At 33.2% G+C, this 16,386-nt stretch overlaps 1 long non-coding RNA gene across 1 annotated transcript; it reads left to right on the top strand.

Moving 5' to 3' along the window:
* The first annotated feature begins 6,216 nt into the window (after positions 1-6,216).
* On the top strand, positions 6,217-11,910 carry LOC148626135 (uncharacterized). Its single transcript, XR_015920198.1, has 2 exons — positions 6,217-6,819; positions 11,623-11,910. It is a non-coding gene; the product is annotated as an uncharacterized LOC148626135 (long non-coding RNA).
* Positions 11,911-16,386: the final 4,476 nt, after the last annotated feature.

Below are 16,386 nucleotides of genomic sequence, written 5' to 3'. Positions count from 1 at the left end.
GCGGGTATCGTCCAGCCAATTCCGATTGGTTGCTTCTCCGGGTGAGAAGCACCAATGAAAATCGATTTAACATAAAATGTCTGTGGAAAGGTAAACAATAATACGAGGTAACGGACAATCCTATATAGTAACTGAAAGTTGTATGATGTCACAAATGACGCGATATGAGCAAAAATGATAACTATAGATTCTGTTTGGAGTCTTTACTGAAAAAAATGACGTTATGTGTAGCCACTTGGTAAGATATATCGGAGAGTTTCTATTACGAGTGATTTGATTGGATTTTGGATCCGGGTTCAAGTTAAGTAACTCACTAGATGGCGTTGGATGATACCCGCTAAATATGAATGTTTGAGGGAGCAAGGGTGGACTCAAAACTCTGACTTGGGAGGATGTCTTTACAAATGTTATGTACATGTAGAAATTCTGACCTAAAGTTGCAAATATGTGTATTGATTTTCCATTGAAATACATGGTATCTAAATAAGCTAGAGTTTTCATTGTTAACGTATGATTGGGTATGATGTTCCAGTTAAAAAAAACATATGAATGGGGTAAATTTCAAAATGTAGGCTGCATCAAAGAATCTGAAAAAAAAACGGACGTAAAAAAGAGGTTTAATATGGTTAAAATTGCAAGTTGTAATTAAGCATACTCTTACAGAGTTCAATACAGATATTTCATGAACCTTTCACTAATTTAAATTGTAAAATAGAGAATTCTTTACACGACATGATTACATTTCTGAAGCAGACATTTAAAATTGTTTAAATAACATAACATCCATGCTATATATACCTGTAATTAAAAATGTAAAAGCCATGATGACACCGAAAAAAAGCTTGTAAATGTCAAGATGAGTCAGCATAAAAATGGTATAGTATTTCATTTGCGCCAAAAATAAATTATTTCAATCAAAGACGAATTTATTAGTAAAATGGTAATACCTTTATATCATTATTTCACTTGTACGACAGTAGTCTTTTTTTTTCAAATTAAAGGCATTTAAGGTACTATTAGACAAACACAATGACTTCGCATTCCGTATTGTCAACTTTCATCTGTGACTACTAACAAAGCTAGAATCGACCTCATACAATTAAACGTCCGGAATATGTTTATATTGCTACACGATTGAAGTCGCCACTACAAAGGTTTTATAGTTGTCATCATGAACTCTTGGACTGTTATGATGTATAGACAACGCTCTTGTTGAATAAATAGATCTTGCTACGATGTACTGATTCTTATGTATTGGAATTCGATACCAATGCACTTTTCATTATTGAAGAGTAATCAAGGGAACCAAGATTCTAGCTGAAACCAAAAGAAAATAATCCAAGAACAAAGACCAGAAATGGAAAACAGTCAAACCCAACAAAGAACATAAAATAACCAGAATAATACACACAAAGTAACAAAAGAAAATAGCAACTCGGAGTCCACTAGGAGCATAGACCAGATGCACCGGAATATATTCAAAGAACTGTGTACTTGGAAATGTTACTATTTGCATTGCAATCGTATGTTCTGGGTTTAGATAGACTTTGTAGACTCATTGGGACACGCTGGTTTTTGAACACAAAAACTGTATCTTTATGGCCAACATGTCTTAATTTTCTAAATGATGTTAAAACTAGTTACAACCGGTTATTTACGGTTGGATATTATATAAACTACTACATGACAAGCTTCCCTACAAAAAAAATGATTGAACTTTTGTTTCAGTAAATTTACATTACTTTCTTTTGATTACCGCTATAACCTTGGGTCCCTTGATTACCAATATAACCAAGGTTATAGCGGTAATCAAAAGAATGTAATCCAGGGACAAAGACCAGACATGAAAAACAGACATATACAACAAAGAACACAAAGTAACTAAAATCGTACATACAAAGTAACAAAAGCAAATGAGCAACTCGGATTCCACTAAAAACTGGGAGCATGGACCATTTGCACCGGTAGGGTAAACGTCCTCTGCTTTTCTAGGAAAGCTTATGATTAAACATTCCTTTTGATTTTAATGCTGCTGATAGGTTACTCCTTGAAACACGAGTCCAGCATAACACATTTTGTAATATTATGTGCTTGGTAATTTTGTGTTTAAAAATGCATATACCAAAAGTATATTTTGATCAAAATTTATGGTGTTTTGGTATATATAATTTTGGAAAAGGCACATATGATAATAACAAGTATTGAACGATATATTATTAGTTTTTAGGGCAGTATTATTGATTCTTACTTCGAAAAGTTTAATCGTTCATTCAAAATAAGTTAAAATTGATATGACCCAAAAAAAATCCTAATAGAGCTTTGAACTCTATCATAGCCATCTTTAACATAAACATGCTTTAACTAACCGAACTAGTTTTTAAAATGAGATCGTGCATACAAAACGTATTCGTTATATGTATATACATCATTGTTAACTTTAACTAAAGATCTTTGATCAGTGATCTGTTGTTTCATGATCATCATTCAATTGTAAAACTCTGAGTACTGCTAGTCTTCGGTCATTATGACCTAAAAAAAATTTATTTTATGGGAGATTCAATAATAACACCTGTCTGTCATAGATGTTTATATATATATAAATATGAATGATGTTACTTATATTACATACCAAAGTGTGTAAGGATTGAGTAATCTTTTACCCTTTCTTAATTTATGATATTAAAAACCTGAATAAATTAATCTTTCTTTATTGATGTACAGGAAAAAAGAGACTCAATACAATCAAACCTAAGTAAATGCAAGTGAAGGGTTAAAAGAAAACTATCGATATTGATAAACAACAGTTTCAAAAAAAAGTCTTGAACTTTGCAGGAAAGAAGTGTCAAGTTCAATGTGGAAAGACTACAAAAAATTAATTTAACATTATAAAAACCAATTTATCTGAAACAGAATACCTCGATAAGATATGGATACTGGAAATAAAACTTTCTATGCAGTGTTATTGGACGTACAATTTTGTATTTTAATAACAATTGTCCAAAAGCCTGACTCTTAGGCTGTTGTGGCATATTTTAATTTAAAAGAAGTCAGAAACATCGCTACAAGCTCTGACATGAAATATAAACACCATAAGCAGGGGAACTGGTATATTAGGGCAAGAGAAAGGGGAATTTTTAATTTTGAAACAAAATCAGATATATCAGAAAGAACTTGTGAGGATTCTGCTGCAACAAAAATATATCTTCACGGTACCTTAACAAATCATCTGAATTATGCACAATTCAAACCGTTGTTTTCCATTATTTCGAGAGTGTTGTGCTTTCTGTTTAATTGATTTCTTTCCTACAAATTCAATACAAACATTCGGGATTTTTAAACATGAGTTTTTTAATAGTGAAAAGTGACTCAAAATTTGGCATGTTAAACCTAGTGCCTGGGTCTTCCATGGACATTCCCTTAAAAATGGATTTTGCTTGAAACTTTAATGTGCAATACATCTATGAAAATACATATAAAAGGTTTTTGTGTAAGGATTGAAAAATTGAAAAATAGGAGACCAAATAATTTAAGATTTTCATCATCAATACCATCATTTGCACACTCATTTCGCGTTCCGTTATCTAGCTATATTTAATGCTTATATGCTACAAATGTAACTGATGGTTGGTATGCATGCCTTTTTCGCTTCTAGTCTATCCAAAATATATTCAAACTCATCATTTGGCTATTTCATCAAATGGGCAATAAATTTTGGGTTCATAATTTTATGTAAGCATTTAGCAAGCGATTGCTATAATTTCACTACATATCTTAGGTTTTATTTCAACTGGTGTCTACGATAATCTGAACATAGAGTTTTTTTAGGCGTAGCCGAAACTAACAATGTATTTTCAAGTATACTGACTAACCTAGGTTTTAATGATTTAGAAGGAGAGAGAAAAAAATATACACAAAAGCGCTAATTTCAAAATACAAATTTTCTGAAATTCTTATGATTAAGATTATGCATACTCAGTCTCTCATGGCCTAATAGGGAGATCACAATATATGTTGACATTTTATTCACTTTAGGATGCTTGATTCAACGTTGGTTCTGTATGTTTCTTACAGACTTGTTAACTTTTACCTTGTTGTTTTTCTTAAAGAAATTAACTGGCTTTTTCCTTTTAGTAACAGCTTTTGTATATTTAGTGTAAAACTCGACTATCAGACGTTCACTCATATTTTCATCAGGTCCCCATGTGTTTTTCTTGTATCCTAACCATTTTACTTTATAGTAAGCTTTACAATTCATACCTTTCTTGCCCATTAGCTTTACTAATTCTTTCACATAATGCAGTTGGAAAGGGCTGTAGTCCGTCGACTTCGTGTTAGTGGACATTCGCAAAAACATCATTACACCGGGAATTAATTTGTGCCAATTTGACTGATTCTTTTTTACTTTCATGCGTAGCGTTTGAGCTATAGTGCGATTTATTCTCTCACACGTCGAATCAGTCTGCGCATGATATGAACTTGTTGTGTATCGCTATACACCGAAAAGTTTGCAAAGTGCTTGAAGTAATTTACTGAGTAAGTTATGACCCCAATCTGTGGTTATTGACTTTGAAGCACCATGTCGCATGAAAACTTCGCTATATAAAATATATGCTTTTCCCGTTGCTTCTTGCGTTTTAAACAAAATACTTCCGACCAACAAGAGAAATCTATCTACGAGTAAAAGAATGTGCTTGCAGCCTTCTTTTGTTTTTGGAAAAGTCATAATATCCATGTGACATATATCAAAAGTATTAACATTCGGAAGAGGTTGTAATGGTACTGAACGAGGGTGTGTAGGTTGCTTTGTCCTTTTGACATTAATCACATGATGTCACATAGTCATAGACATTCCGATACAGTCAAGACAAGTAGTATAATTAAATGCATTGTAGCGTAAGTGCGTTTTACTTCCGCGTGACCAGCATCTTGTTGTGAGCATTTTGGCAAAACTAACTATTCTATCATACCTTCTTCTTTGGGGATCCCTTTAGTTCTATACATTAATGAATGTATTAATTTACCTTGTCTCCCTAGCCAATCATGATCTCTTTCATAGCAAATATTTCGAGCCTTTTTAAGGACCTTGCGGTAAATCACCACTATCAAGATATTTTTGTCAAATCAATGAGTTCATCACATTCTCTTTGGGGTTTGCATATTTTGGCATATCTTTTAAATCAACAGCTTGTTTTTCTATATTAGCAACACACGGCTTGACTTGCTCATATTCGAATTTATGTTTTAGACATACTATCAATACTGTTTACTGATAATGTAGGAAATATTTCTGAAGTGTTTTCTGCATTGTAAGGAATCCTGGAAAGCGCACTAGCATTTGAATTCTTTTGAGATATCAAATTCATTTCTTTCTACTACCCAAGCTATTTTGTAATAATCAAATACACAAATAAGTTGTCAGCTGTTAAGTAGCACTCCAGCTAAGGATCATGCAAAATGTGATTCATGGGTAAAAAGCCTACATATTTTTATTTTTGATATTTTGTTTGAAATGTCATAGTAAGCAGAAATTAACGTGTTTTTTTCATATAACCTGTGCTCTTAGGAGAAAAAAATCATGTAGAATGCAGTGTAGATTTCAGAATTAAGGGAGATAACTCTGTAAATGACGCTGAAATACAATAGAGTCTACTGGATTTTCAATGTTGATTATCTCCTAAGAGCAGGCAGATTTGAATGAATAATTACACATTTCATAGTATAGACCCATAAAACAACTTAATTACAAAAATAAAAATATGTAGCCTTTTTTTGGGGTGTATCACATTTTTTCAGATTTTGCATGATTCTTACAAAGACAGCTACTTAATTAATATAATGCCATGCTAAACGTTAGAAGCAAACAGCTTTCCCACTAATTAGTAGACGTCGAGACATCAGAATTAATAACCTTAAGGACCCCTCGAGAATTCCGAGATTTCATTTTATTCGAGTTCGAGTCAACAGCGGTAACATTGTATTTAAGTAAGGGGAGATTGCTTGGAGTGTTGAATTAGTTCGAGTATCCCAGATTTTTACATTCGAATTCGTTACATCAAGGTTCGACCGAATAATCAAACTGTCAGAGCGCAGAAAAACGGTCGAAATTATAACACTTTTTCTGTCAATTGCCTGAAATGTCTATATGATGTTATTTGCACTACTTACATTATCTTTATAGTTCGTCATAGTACTGTCTTTGGGGATTAGACGAAACACTACACTCGCAACGATAAACATCAAACAACCAAGATAAAAAGGAGAATGGATTGTCATGCAAATGTGAATTTCAAACAATGAGAAAAACTATTGTAAAATTGTGCTGAATTAGATCACTTGATTTGACACTCTGTTCATCCATCTTTATATAAAAAGAAAAATAGCATGAAGTTGTTTTAAGGTTCATATGATTTTTATATTTTGGTTTGTTTGTTTTTTTTATTTTATTTTTTAAACTAGAAGTGTATATAAACATATGTCATGCCTTTTATAAATTTATTTTCATGTAGACCTTAGCTGTCACTATGAGACTATTGGTGACATTAGCAGTGCTTTTTGCATTCTTCTCCTGTATTGCAGGACAGACTCCTCAACAGATTGCTGCTTTAGCTACTGGGCTTATAGGTCTTAGCGCTATTGGAAACTTCCTCGGTGGAATTGGCGGCGGCGGCGGTGGTGGTGGTGGTGGTGGCTTTACGACAGAACAAGGTTTCTTAATAACTGATGATGATTTTGGAGGCAGTTCAAGTTTCCCTCAAGCCTCTTTTGGAACACCATTCTTTATTCCCGATCCACCAGCCAGACATGGTTATGGGTATTAAGGTAGGATCTCGATTAGCACATATATTAAGAAAGTAATTTTAATGCCACACACTTGATATGCGTATATGTATCTGTGTTTCTTTTAAGGTAGGGCACATCTTTTAGTTATATGGGGAAAAAGAAATTATGTGAATCCGTATTACCATATCGGTAAAAGGAAGTATACACTAAGCATACATCAGTTTTTTTAAACACATTCATTTAAAAATGGTATTGTCGTTTTAACTTTGAAAGTTATAACCACTTGATAACATTGTGGATACATTTGCCTGGTTTATATAACACCATACTCTGCCAAGCTCTACGCAGCGGCAGACGTTCTTTTCCTGTCTTACTAACCGCTACTGACAAGCCTTTCGAAATTCTCGGACATAATTCAAATCAAGCGTGGTTTGACAATCGGATAACATCGCGTAAAATCATTCACTTTTTTCCCAACTTAACAAGATTCTTGCATTTTCTGATAGGGTTGGCTACAGCGAGTAGAGTGAATTTCGAACGTCAGACACTGTTCAGAGCTTGCATACTCTGCATTATTTTTCTTGTCTGTCCATTGTAGTTAACCGATCATACCTTTTCGGACCGACCCAATATCAATTTCTAAAAAAAGAACACGACATTAATATCATTACATTCATATAAAAATATCCATTTTCAGTGTATGATTTTGGTTAAATTGGTTTAAATGATAGAAGAATTAACAAAAAAAATGTCATTTTCATTTTTCAACTGAGTATTTGGAAAATGTATTATTCATAAAACTACATGTACATGTTGACTTATTAGACAAAACTGGTTAATAGATTTATAAAGAAATAAATTTTTAAAAGATAGACCAACTTTATGTCCTCGATCAGTAATGGTGACTCTTGGAAGACTGTAATAGTCATTCGTGTTGCCTCGGACCATTACAGTCATTCTTGGGCCATTACTAGTATAACAGACCTTAGACTTTATGGAAAAAAACACAATGCTATAGTATAGTTAAGGAACCTTGGGACAGACGGGCATAAAGTATGTAATATATCTCGTACAATTGCAGCCTTACTTTGACTTTAACATCAGAAACCCTGGATATATAACTAAAGTTCAAATATATATATACAGCGGTACGAGTTCGAGTCCCGCGGAGGGAACGACCAAAAATTGGCATCGCAAATTTGACAACCTATCATCGTTGGGAATTTTCCAGACCCTTCTATCCTTCTCTCTCTCTCTCTATATATATATATATATCATAAAGAGAGAGAGAGAGAGAGAGAGAGAGAGAGAGAGAGAGAGAGAGAGAGAGAGCAGGCGGTGTTGCCATAAAAAAATGTCACAGAGGTACGAGTTCGAGTTCTGCTGAAGAAACAACCAGAAATTTGCTTTGCAGTCAGTTCTAACGTCGTTTGGAATTTTTCAGACATTCTATGCTTACTTTATTTTCCCGGCATCAGTCCGATGGAGCAGTGTAGAGAATGGAGTCGTCATATCCTGAAACGTATGGTTGTGATATGCACCGTTAATTTGATCGTCTCTCCTACATAACGACACCTAGATGAGCAGATTTGATAGTTCTACCGTCGTTTGGAATTGTTCAGACCTTTAGGTATATTATAAATCTAAGGTACATCCAAACTCTGGAATCGATGCGAGGCTGTAAATTTGGTCGCGACTTCAGCGGGATTCGAACCCCTCTCTGCTCTGACATCTATGGCAACACCCAACGCTCTAGACCACTCGACCAACTAAGCTATAAAATTTGATTTTCATTAACCGAGTGATACTAATCTAGAGCTTGATGTATAACTTTATATCGTTTTCAATAGGACAACCTTGATATACGTACATAAATTGGTCTCTGTATATGAAGTAAATACTATGCGTATTATACAAAACTTTATATCGTTTTCAATAGGACAACCTTGATATACGTACATAAATTGGTCTCAGTCTGTATATGAAGTAAATACTATGCGTATTATACAAAACTATATCGTTTTCAATAGGACAACTTTGATATACGTACATAAATTGGTCTCTGTATATGAATACTATGCCTATTATACAGAACTTTATATCGTTTTCAATAGGACAACCTTGATTTTCTGGAGTTTATTATTTCGCTAATTTTGTTTTACTCTTTGTTGTGTCATGCATGAAAATAAAAACAGTTCATACTATAAGGTCAAGGACCAAAATAAACAAAATAATATGATTGCTGGAAGAAACACCTTCCATCAACATTGTCAAAGAATAATGATTATGTTGTTGATCATACCAGTATCTTATGTCGCCAAGAAAACATCATTTCTGACTCAGTGTAACCCTTTAAAAATAGTGGCATTTCAGTTTCGATAGTTATATTAGGATTTGTTATAATCCTTTATTATATAGATATCAGTGTTTTATCGAATGTTACCAGTGTAATAAATTTCGATAATTCACATTGCGAAATAAATTCGGTAATTTCACTCTCGCACTTTCTCCCACCAAAACATCACAACTTTGATATCAATCCGCCAATCATAGAATTTTAAACTTTATATTGAAAATATAGACAAAAATTGTGAAGAAAATATATACAATATATAGGATAATCAATTGGTTATCGTGAATAACCGAAACATTATCACTCGTGCCAAGAACGCTTGAGGATTTAACTTGTGCGCAAGTTCCGCACACTCGTTAAATCTAGGCGTTCTTCGGCACTCGTGATAATTGTTTGGTTATTCACTCCTCTTTCCAATTAAATACCGTCCGTGCGAGACCCGAACACATTCACTTGCTTCTATCAATAGTCACTGTTCATGTTTTATGGTAAACAGTGTTTATATTTATTAGTTGTTAAAGTATGCCAGTGCTAGTAGCAACTACTCTTAATCATTGATACGCCGTTTCTGCCTAAAAGACAGGCTTTTGGAACAAGGTTTTCAAAAATATGTCTCATACACTGACTAAAAAGTTATATTTCCTATATCCAAATCATATTCTAATTTTAAAAATATCTTGTTTCTGAAAAAAAATTAAAAGTGATGGATTTTCATAATACGTATCAACACATTTATTTTCCGTATGTTTCATTATCATCTTGAACTTGGTGCGTTTTCAACACAAAATTCCAGACTTATTTCGCAGTTTGTGTCTCTTTGGTTTGACTTGTATCTCAATTGTATTTAGTTCCTTTTTTCACTTATTTATTGTTCATATGTTCTGTACTGTTTTTACTATTGATTTACCAATATGACTGGTGGCAATTTTATGCTGCCCGTTTATATTGTAATATAGGTTACAGACCACCAATTCAACCAATGAGCATTTGGAACGTACGCAAAAATAGTCCTACGCAGAAATTACCCCTGTTCCTCATAGTGCTGTGAAAAAAGTTCTCATCTTATCTAAAAAATTTAAACAGTTTCTGAAAGGAAAAACATTTCTGTACATTTTATAGGTGCATTTTGCTTCTTGTGATGTGAAGCCTAATCTCCATAATGATTTTTAAATATACCCCTATCTTGTGAAAACACTGGGATTTCCCATGCTATTTATAGACCCTTCACTTCCGGTGACCAGTACTGCACTGCAAGTCTGCTAACCCCATATGCCATTCTGAGGATTGTGAGCTGACATATGTAGAATCATGCTGATATATAGTCCTCTGTAGGTTAAAGTTAAGGTAAAGTCCAGAGAAGCCATTGAATATTGTGAAATTAGCATAGAAGCCTATGGAAAGTGGAATTAGTGGTTTTTAGCCTATACCGGAAATAATTAACAATAATAGACGCGGTAGATGGGAATTCAAATCCGGGTTTTTATCTGTGTGTACTTCGAAGATCTTTATATATTCTTTTTTGTGCTTTTTCGCCAATCGTCATTTTGTTGTTACTGGTATAGTTTTGTCTTGAGCCTTCTCCTCGTTTGAGTCGCTATTTCTTATAGAAATGAATCAGACTATAAAAGTAATGAACGGACAAATTGATAGATTCTTTATTCTGACCGTTAGTCTCTCAATTATTTAAAGACACTTAATTGTACTTTCATTCCTTGTAACGCTCAATGAATTCTGTTAATCTATCTAATTTCTTCTCAAGACCATACTATACGATTATTATTTGTTCTGATGCAAAATGAATTTTTAAGATGAATATCTATGTATAGGTTTTCGTGATTTCATCAATACGTCTCCTTGATTACTAATTTTACCAACTCTGCCTGGTGGTAATTTTGTGCCTCCTAATATATATACTGGAAATTACATTTCAAAATCTGTATCACATGCTGTATCAGCCTGAGACTCTTATGTCACTCCAAAGGGCCACCGGTCCGCGGGGTGATGTAGGTCGAGGGTTGATACAGCATGTAATATAGATTTAAACATGCCTTGTTCATATATTTTAACCACATTTTAAGTATGGTCTGTGAAGGGGTGTGATATAAGGTATGCGATATAGGTCTAGGGTGTGATATAGGGTACGCGATATAGGGTAGACGATAAAGGATTTAAACAAACACTTATAATGTATATACAAACAAGTTATATTCTAATCTAAATATATGATATAGGAAACGATTAACTCTATAATGGAAGTGGGATGTTTAACGCACAATAAAACCTGGTTTAATCAACCATTTCATTCGGTCCATACTTGTATCAAGTCAGAACCATAGACGTGTCAAACTATCAGATTTTTGCCCTGATATTGATATTTCTTATGTGGACTTGTCTTTTGACCATTACCAAGAGTTAAATAACTCGACAATTTTGTTATTATCCTTTACTTTATACAAAGTTATTTCATGTATGTATATATATTTTTGTAGGTACCAGCATCCTACTCCTTTCATTGCTCCATTACATGAGACTTATGGTGACTTGTATTCAGTATCAGTTCCTATCGTATGGCAGAGCATCCTGTATGATGATGATGATCACCAAGTACTAAGCCTAACAAGTTCATGGCAGCAGAAAAAAATAGATTCATACCAAACTGTTTCCAATACGATATTTGAATGTGCATGATGCCTTTTTCGTTGGTTTTTATTTCCTTTCTTTCATCTTTCTTGTCATTAAAGATATATACAATCACAAAATTTAAAATTTATGTTGAAAATAGCAACAAATCATGGAGAAGACTTCGTTAGAAATACATCACATAACAATGCAGTATTCACAGTTTGAATAAGTCTCTTTACTTCGTCTGTTAAAATAGGAATTGTTTTGTGTTCTTCCTTGGTTCTTCTGAATAAATAGGATGCATATGTGATAGATATGGTAATGCTATGGACTTTTTTCTAAGACAAACCTTTTTTTTACATTGAGCGAAAATAACTTGTATTTTTTTCCGGGCATTTCAAAAAAAAATTTTTTACCATCTATTGAAAACATTTCATTACTGCATAGCATCTTTATGGACAACATGATTTAATTTTTTGTCATTTTTTTTAAACAAACTTTTTTTCTCACCAGTGATAATTTAAGTCAAGTTTAATTTTTCCACATTTTCCAGAAACAAACTTTTTCCAAAAAAAATGTATTATAGCCCCACCAGAAAATCAAATGATAATCGTTGCTGCACACCTATATGCTGGTTTTTAAATATAAAAATATCAATTGCATCGCAAATTTGACAGTTCTAACATCGTTGGGAATTTTTCAGACCATTCTATAAGTTTACGTTATCTTCCCTGTATCAATTTGATCCGATGGAGCAGTGTAGCGAATAGAGTGGTCACATTCTGAAACGTTACATATATATATATACTGCATTTTTCCGTGTACTGTACATGTGTTTCAATGAGTGACCTCTTGTTAGCAGTATCAAAACAAAAGCTTAGGAAATTCAAGATTAAAAAAATTTCGAAATATGACTCCTGTACCAATAAGTTATACAGTATATTAAGTTAACAGTAAGCCAAAGTAGCTACATTTTCGTAGCCCCATGAATTTATTGTCGCTGTCTCTCATAACAGATGGTTGTTAAGTATACTTTCAAAAAATTATCTTTACCTTAGTACCACAAGTACTACATAAGACAACAACAAGAAGATTCAGTGAAAATAAAATATGCATTTTGAACACCAAATCGAAAACAAAAATCGTTCCTAAAAAATTACCAGTAAAGGGTATACATTTTTCGGTATATCTATTACAATATGCTCTTTGGTTGCATTTACACCATTTTGTTTTATGAAGTTCCTTTTTTTTTCTCGCATTGACGTTTGTAAGGTGGTTATGAATACCTTTTTTTGTTATTTAAGGAGGTAGAAAGAGTAATCAAGGGAACCAAGGTTATAGCGGTAATCAAAAGAATGTAACCCAGGGACAAAGACCAGACATGGAAAACAGACATACACAACACAACATAAAGTAACTAAAATCATACATACAAAGTAACAAAAGCAACTTGGACTCCACTAAAAACTGGGAGCATGGCCCAGGTGCACCGGTAGGGTAAGCGTCCTCTGCTTTTATAGAAACACCCGCCGAGTTGCTCATAAATAGTCAAGTCCGGGGTAGACAAACGAGGAAAGGAAAACTATAACCCGTTGAATAAATCAGTTTTCATGGTGCAGATGGATACACCATAACGATCCACGAGTTCATGGTGACGACCATAAAACTTCTGTAGCGATGACTTCAATCTTGTAGCAGCATAACCCTGTTCCAGAAGCCTTGTTAGAGTTCTAGCGCGATACAAACAGCTTGCGTATTTTCGGCAAGCTCTGGCATAACGTATGAGTTGTGATATGAACACTCCATACGCAGTGCTGAAGAGATGTTGCCACAGATGAAAAGTCATCACGTTTGTCGTAAAGTTTGGTCAATAGTTTTCCTTTACCATCGATTTTTAAGTGTAGGTCAAGATATGAGGCTGACTTCACAGTGTCTGTAGTATCCTTTATCTCAAGTTCTTTGGGGGTAGACCTAGGATAAGGGTCACAACTCTTACAAATCATTGGAACATTTGTATTCAGCATTTTATACCAATGTCATGTAAGCATTAAAGTAACTTAGACTGATTTCATACTTCTTCAAATGAAAGCTTGATAGGCTTTGGTGAAATTAAATATGATACAAGCATATCTTTGATTTCAAGAGTTATGTCCCTTACCCAAGGTCTACCTCTTTAAATGTGTCCATGTGTTTGTTTATATCCCGATTACATACCTCGAGTGTTTGGTTTCTGTTTCTGTGTTTGTTTTTGCTTTTAATGATTTTGTTTTGTTTCGATTTTGTTTTGATTTTGTTTTTTTTTAGTATTTTTATATTTTGTTTTTTATCATTATGATTTTCTGTAATATTCTCCCTGTCTGATAACAAGAACAGTCGAAGGAGATGGATAGTTATTAAATAATTTATTTCTTCCATTCCAGGTTCCAATCTGTAAAAAAAAATATTTATTAACATTAATACAAATTAATTAAAAAATTCCAAACGTAGACATAAAACGCTTTACTCATTTATTTTCCATTATCATTAAGCTTTTAAAATCTCTGGTAGCCTTATAAAATCCAAACACTGCCAACTGCATAGGTGATTCATTGTGCAAAAAACTAACGAACAAAATTCTTGAACTACGCATGTCATATTTTTACGTAATGGGAGAGGACGCTTTTTAACGTGTGTCCTTTCCTTTTGCTGTTAGATTATGCAATAAAATATTTTCAATTCACGTAACTATAATCATTTCTGCATCCAGATCCGCACCATGGATTAATCCATACATTCGTCTCCACCATAAATCAACCAAATCAACGACAAATCTTGCAACGTGCGAATTTCACACACAAACTATATAGTATAATCTCAAAAGAACAACCGAATGTCAAACTAAGACTGGTTCCCACAGGCATTTGTTTCTATCCATGTCCAGGCCGTGTGAAAATATTAGTTACATTGTCACACGATCTGGCCATAGATAGAAGCAAATGCTTGTGCTGGTTCCCGGGGGATCCAGGGTGTAACTTCCTATATACTACAGTACAGGGTATGTCAAAAATATGGGTAAGGTATTCTGCTCGAGATTTGATTGTATAATTTATTTTCAAATATATAAATTCCATATGGTTTATAAGTCTACTATGTAATCATAGGTCTTAGTGCTATTTATCGTATAATAATGACCCTTGAATTTCTTATAAGTAGGAAGACAAGCATGTATCAATAAAAATATGAAGGAAACCAGTGCAGCTTCTCTAATCAAATAGCTATCTTTGTAAGAATCATGCTAAATCTGAAAAATGTGATACACCACCAAAAAAGAGCTACACATTTTTATTTTTGTTATTGAGTTACTTTATAGGTCTATATGAATTGCATATTATTTATTCAAATCTGCCTGCTCTTAGGAGATAATCAACATTGAAAATCTAATAGATTCTATTGTATTTGAGTGTCATTTACAGAGTTGTCTCCCTTAATTTTAAACTCTACACTGCATTCTGTATAATATTTATCTCCTTAGAACGCGAGTTATATGAAAAACCAAATATTAATTTCTGTTTACTATGGCAATTTAAACAAAATATCAAAAGTAAAAATATGTAGGCTTTTCACTTATGAACCACATTTTGCATGATTTTTATCTGGAGTGCTACTTAAACATATATCCCTTTGATTACAAATTGCATGATGTCCATTCAAGGTGTCCAGATGAATGATTAATTTTATGATTTATACAAGTATTGGTCAGGTTTTGAGCTTGACAGTATATAAATATGGGTACATTTTTTAAAGCATATTTGGCACACCCCAACTTTATTAAAAAATGAAGCTACATCTCCTCGGAGGGATGGTTATGTGGTTTTTACTGTTTCTTGATTGGAAATAAAGAAATAGTAATTTGATGGGTTTTTGACATGCATGTATCAAACCCTGTCTAATGTTCTTATGTTTACATCAACTACTACTGAGGATGTTCTCTGGTCATGTTCAGTCATTTAGTCAGATTTTCGGACTCCTTTGGTTTTATCAATTTCATAGCATCAATATTTTTGCCTAGTGCATGACCCCCACTTTTCTTTCATAATTTTATTAAACACATCTTAAAATGTTGCTTTGGAAGTTTTTTTTATGAAATCCTTGTTATTTCTTCAGTGGTCTTAATAGATAAAACCTGCTAAGATAAAACCTATGGGAAATCTACAGACATCCTCTTCCCGCCAAAATTTCAAAATTATCTAGCATGAAAGATCTAATAAGATTTCACAAACCTTTGAAATACTTTTTATTCTTAAAATGGCCATCCTAGATACGTTCAAAGCTAGACATAGAACGTATCATTCATTAGTCTACCCTTATCATAAAGGTTTTAAAAATCTCAGTAAAATTAAGATTTTTTCTCTATAATTAAAAATGTAAAACAGCTACAGTATTTATTATTATATTGATACGCGTATGTACACGTATTTGGTATACATATGGCGAATCCAACTCAACATCTTATCAGTATTGGTATCATGAAAATCACTTAAAATCTTGAGGCTTTCCTTAAAATTGTTCCTATATACATTGCATCATTTTCCATTTTTAGGATACAGAATAAATGAAAAATAAAGAAAATTAACCTTTAAAGTTTATCTTCA

Source organism: Perna viridis, chromosome 2 (assembly GCF_037379345.1).
Source record: "Perna viridis isolate PV_CMFRI_1.1 ecotype Kerala chromosome 2, ASM3737934v1, whole genome shotgun sequence".
Lineage (NCBI taxonomy): Eukaryota > Metazoa > Mollusca > Bivalvia > Mytilida > Mytilidae > Perna > Perna viridis.
The sequence above is the reverse complement of the archived record's forward strand: the minus strand, read 5'-3'. Positions and strand labels throughout refer to the sequence as shown.